The sequence below is a fragment of the Lepus europaeus genome, chromosome 12 (genome assembly GCF_033115175.1).
Source record: "Lepus europaeus isolate LE1 chromosome 12, mLepTim1.pri, whole genome shotgun sequence".
Lineage (NCBI taxonomy): Eukaryota > Metazoa > Chordata > Mammalia > Lagomorpha > Leporidae > Lepus > Lepus europaeus.
The window spans coordinates 96,162,119-96,167,191 of record NC_084838.1 but is presented as its reverse complement, the minus strand read 5'-3'; the positions used below and the strand labels follow the sequence as shown (position 1 = coordinate 96,167,191).

Here is a 5,073-nt window from a genome sequence, read left to right as displayed (position 1 = left end):
AACCACAGTGGAAGGGCTGGCATTGTGGCACATTGAAGCTGCCACCTGTGATGCTGGCATCCCATATGAGCTCTGGTTCAAGTCCTGGCTGCTCTACTTCTGATCCAGCTCCCTGCTAATGTGCCTGGGAAAGCAGTAGAAGATGGCCCAAGTGCTTGGGCCCTGCCACCCATGTGGTCCTAGCTCCCACCTGCTGCAGCCCCAGCTCTTGTGGCCATTTGGTGAGTGAACCAATGGATGGAAGATCCTGTCTGTCTCTGTCTCTCTGTAAAAATACCCCTCAAATAAATAAGCATTTTTTAAAGTTTTATTTATTTACTTGAAAATCAGAGTTACACAAAGAGAGGAGAGGCAGAGAGTCTTCCATCTGCTGGTTCACTCCCCAGATGGCTGCAATGGCCAGAGCTGAGTTTATCCGAAGCCAGGAGTCAGGAGCTTCTTCTGGGTCTCCCACACAGGTGCAGGAGCCCAAGACTTGGGCCATCTTCTACTGCTTTCCCAGGCCATAGCAGAGAGCTGGATTGGAAGTGCAGCAGCCGGGACTTGAACCAGCTAAGAATTAAAAAAAAAAAAAAATACAGTGGATATGACTAGAAGAGCAATTGTAAGATACAGATTCTGCCTGGGGGAGCATAAAAGGAAGCCTAGAGGCCAACTGAGGACAAATACCAAGAAATTTCTGGCAACTTATCCCTCATCCTAACCACAAATCATTGCTCACTTTGGCAGCACATAATGCTAAAATTGGAAAGATACAGAGATTAGCATGGCCCGGAGCAAGGATGACACACAGATTTGTGAAGCCTTCCATATTTAAAAAATAAAAATGAATAAATAAAAACAAAACTATAGGCAACCACTAAAAAACTGTAAAACCAATAACAAGATAAAGTAGAATAATAATTGCTCAGCTAAAAACAGTGAAGATTGTTAGAACCTATTAAGCCACTGATGCCCAATAGAACCATTAGGTCACCAAGGTCTAAAACCCCCAAACCCGATAAAGCTGAGCGCAGATAATCTAAAGGTTAATAGCAGGTCTGTTGATTGGGAAAGCCCCTCACCTGGACAGTCCAAATTGCTGTGACAAGACATATAAAAACAGAACTTTACCAACTGGCCCTTCTGCAGCAGGACCCCTCCCAGAAAACTATGTAAATAGGCTGCTGCCCATTGCAGAAGCAGAGTGGGCTTGGCCTCAACATTCATTTCGGCCTCCCCGCCCACTCTCAGCCTACAATCATATCCCAAACCCCCTCAATGCAGTCCTTTCTACAATAAAAAGTCTTCTGCTTTAACCCATGGTCTCTGTGTCTCTCCAAGACCTAAAACCCTAAAATCTAACAGGTAAAAAAGGAAAGGAAAAGACATAGAATGAATAGGAAATAGCAAGATGGTATATTTACTTCAAGGATATTAATCAATACAAATGTGAATATTCTAAATATATTTGTGAAAAGACAATTATATTGAATTAAAAAAAAAGAACTACTGTGTTCTAAATGAAACCCATTTGAAATATAAAGCCTTAGCTAAGTTAAAAGTAAAAGAATGGAGAAAATAAGCCACAAGATATTAAACAAAAGAAAAGTTAGAATAGGGGCTGGTGCTGTGGCATAGCAGGTAAAGTCGCCGCCTGCAGTGCTAGCATCCCATATGGGCGCTGGTTCGAGTTCCAGCTGCTCCACTCCTATCCAGCTCTCTGCTATGGCCTGGGAAAACAGCAGAAGATAGCCCAAGTGCTTAGGCCCCCACACCTACATGGGAGACCTGGAGGAAGCTCCTGGCTCCTGGCTTCCGATCGGCTCAGCTCCGGCCATTGCAGCCAATTAGGGAGTGAACCAGTGGATGAAAGACCCTCTCTCTCTTTCTCTCTCTCTCTCTCTCTCTCTCTCTGCCTCTCCACTGTGTAACTCTGACTTTCAAATAAATAAATAAATCTAAGAAAAAAAAAGTTAGAATAGACACATTTATTTCAAGCAAAGATGACTTCAGACAAGGAGATATTGTTGGGTATAAAAAAGGGATATTACATAATAATAGTTACCTATCTAAGAAGATGCCTCAATCCAAAAATGTATACAAGGGTACTTCAGAAAACTTTATGGGGAAGTGGAATTAAAAGATAAATTTAGTTGTGTGCAAAAACCTTGAAATCCACACATAGCTTTTTCACAATACCCATTTTCAAGGAATTTCTTGAAGATCCCTCCCATGTATCTAGCCAAAGAATTTCCTACATAATATGCCATAAGAGTAGATCCGAAAGGAGTTATAAGTAAACCCACAACTATAGCTAAAAATTGCTCCTCTCTCAGTAATTGAAAGGACTAGTTGACAGAAAATTAATAAGAATATATAGAACTTGCACTCTGATATCATAAAATTAAAACCAAAAATTGTGAAACTGTTAAAAAATGGGAAGGATTACAATTAGAATACCTCTAGTAAGTCTTACTTGTCAGACTTACCAGTCTAATATATATAAATATAAATATATATATATATAAATATAAAAAGGTGACACAAATGACCAATTTCAAGAATGAAAGAGGGACCACCACTGCTAACTTCAAAACATTAAAAGAAGAATAAACACTGACAACTCCATACCCATAAAGTTAACAGCTTAGATAAAATGAACCAAGTCCTTGAAAACGGATGAACTACCAAAACGTTTTGAAGAAATGAATAACCCAAATAGTCCTATACTCATACTGTTAACAAAATTAAATTTGCAGTAAAAAACCTTACAAAAGGAAAAAACTTCCAGACCCAGGCAGTTTTACTGGTGAATTTTTCCAGACATTTAATGAAGACATAATACCAACCCAATACATCTGATTTATTCATTGAGTCGACATTACCCTGTACCAAAAGCAGTCAAAAACAGTTATGGAAAACTGTAAATCAATATCTACCAAAAATATACATGCAAAAACCTTCAATAATATATTAGAAAATCTGATTCCACTTGCACCATACTCAGCTTCTCATTTGTAAACTCTTCAGTATATTTTCTGTATGCTGCATTTTTAGGCATCTGTTCAAGAACATCAAGAACCTTCCTGTTTAGTATTCTTAGCTCCTAAATCCTGGCTTCTGCTTAGCCAGTGTGGCCATATGGGGAGTGAACCAGCAAATGGAAGCTCTCGCTCTCTCTCTTTCCCTGTAACTGTGTTTTTCTAATAAATCAATCTTTTTTTAAAAAGAAGCAGCCATATCATATCATATGAGGGAAATAATTGACACAGTTCAACATACAGTCATTATAAAAACTCCTAGCAAGGGGCCAGCGCTGTGGCATAGTGGGCTAAGCCACTGTCTGCATGCTGGCATCCCATATGGATGTCAGTTCAAGTCCCAGCTGCTCTTCTTCCAATCCAGCGCTCTGTTATGGCCTGGGAAAGCAGTAGAAGATGGCTAAGTGCTTGGGCCCCTACACCCACGTAGGAGAAAAGGAAGAAGCTCCTGGCTCCTGGCTTCAGATCAGCACAGCTGAGCTGTTGCAGTCATCTGGGGAATGAACCAGCAGATGGAAGACCTCTCTCTCTGACTCTCCCTCTCCCTTTCTGTAACTGTGCCTCTCAAATAAATAAATCTTTTTTTTTTTAATCTACTTACAATTTAAAAAGAAAGGAAGGAAAAAGGGAGGGAGAGGGGGAGGAAGAAAGACCCATATACAAATCTCAAAATTTGTGCAGTATTTGTGTGCTGGAAACTACAAAACACAGACAAAAGAAATCAAGAACCCATATAGTAGAATATATACTATTTCTGATGGTTTTAAGATTCAGATACCAATCCTCCCAAATCTCAGCCATCCATTTTATTAATATCCACAAAGCAAAGGAATTAGGATAGCCAAAACGATGTGAAAGGGGGAAACAAAAATTTGAGGATTTGCACTGAGATTTCAGAGTTTTCTATAGAGCCTGGAGCCTGCATTGTGGCATAGCAGGTTAGGCTGCCGCCTGCGACATGGGCATCCTGTATGAGCATCAGTTAAAGTATATGAATACCAAAAAACACATAGAAAACAACACTGATTAGAATTTTGTCAAATAAACTTTAATGTTTTCATCAATATCTAATTAGTTATTTCACTGTCACAATAAAGTCTTGTACTATAAATTACACTACCTTATTGGTAGCATTAATCCCATTTTTTCCTTGTTAAATCAAAAATTATTCTCTTTTTTATCACTGTCAAACGAACCTACCTTATGAAATATCAACCAAGAAAAATATGCGTTTGTGTTTATTAGTAAAAAGTGTCATAAAATATTGTGCTTAGAGTTTCCAAGTTTTTGATATCAGAAGTGTAACACTTAAGCTTTAAGCAGGTGCATCTCTATAGGAGACACATACCTTGTATCGCAATCGTTTTATTTGGGGTGCTATGGACTTTCAGGTATTGTTTATTTGCTTTTTCAGTTTTTCCCCAAGAGGTAAACTTTGAGGATCACAGGTATTATTCTTTTATGGTAACAATGCACTCCATTTTTAGTGTTTGTTTTTATTCCCAAGAGCTGCTGACATATATATTTCTTAACTTTTCTCGACAGATCTGAGTTTAAAAGCACACTTGGGAAGACAGTCCAAATGCTTCCCTTTATACAATTTTAAAAATTTCAAACACACAGAAATGAGCAAAAAACATTTTCACAGCTGAAGTCGAAATTCCTAACGTTTTGCTGTGTTTCCCTGTTGTAACTGTTACTTTGAAATCTTAAACACGTTAATATACACTTCTAAAAAGTAATCTTCACAACCCCAATGTCTCCACGACTGGCAGAACTGACGACGTATCCTGTCCATACGCACTGTTCCCCAAATGCTCCCCAAGGCTTCCGCAGGAACAAATCAAAGACCGAACGGTCTACGTCGTACCCACCCTGTTAATGAATAGTCAGTACCTCCCTGACCAGCCCAAAACGAACGGCACGGCGAGAGGCCGCGGTGCGCTGTGGGAAATGTAGTCTTGACTGGCACGGATTTTCGCTCAGCATCCTGGGAACGCAGGAGCCCCGCGTCCTGCTGCGCATGTGCGCTCAGCCCCACCTCCCTGAT

The 5,073-nt window shown here is 39.7% G+C and overlaps 1 non-coding gene across 1 annotated transcript; it reads left to right on the top strand.

The window, feature by feature from the left end:
• The first annotated feature begins 713 nt into the window (after positions 1-713).
• Positions 714-817, top strand: LOC133772086 (U6 spliceosomal RNA). The gene has a single exon (XR_009867713.1). It is a non-coding gene; the product is annotated as a U6 spliceosomal RNA (small nuclear RNA).
• The last annotated feature ends 4,256 nt before the right edge of the window (positions 818-5,073 follow it).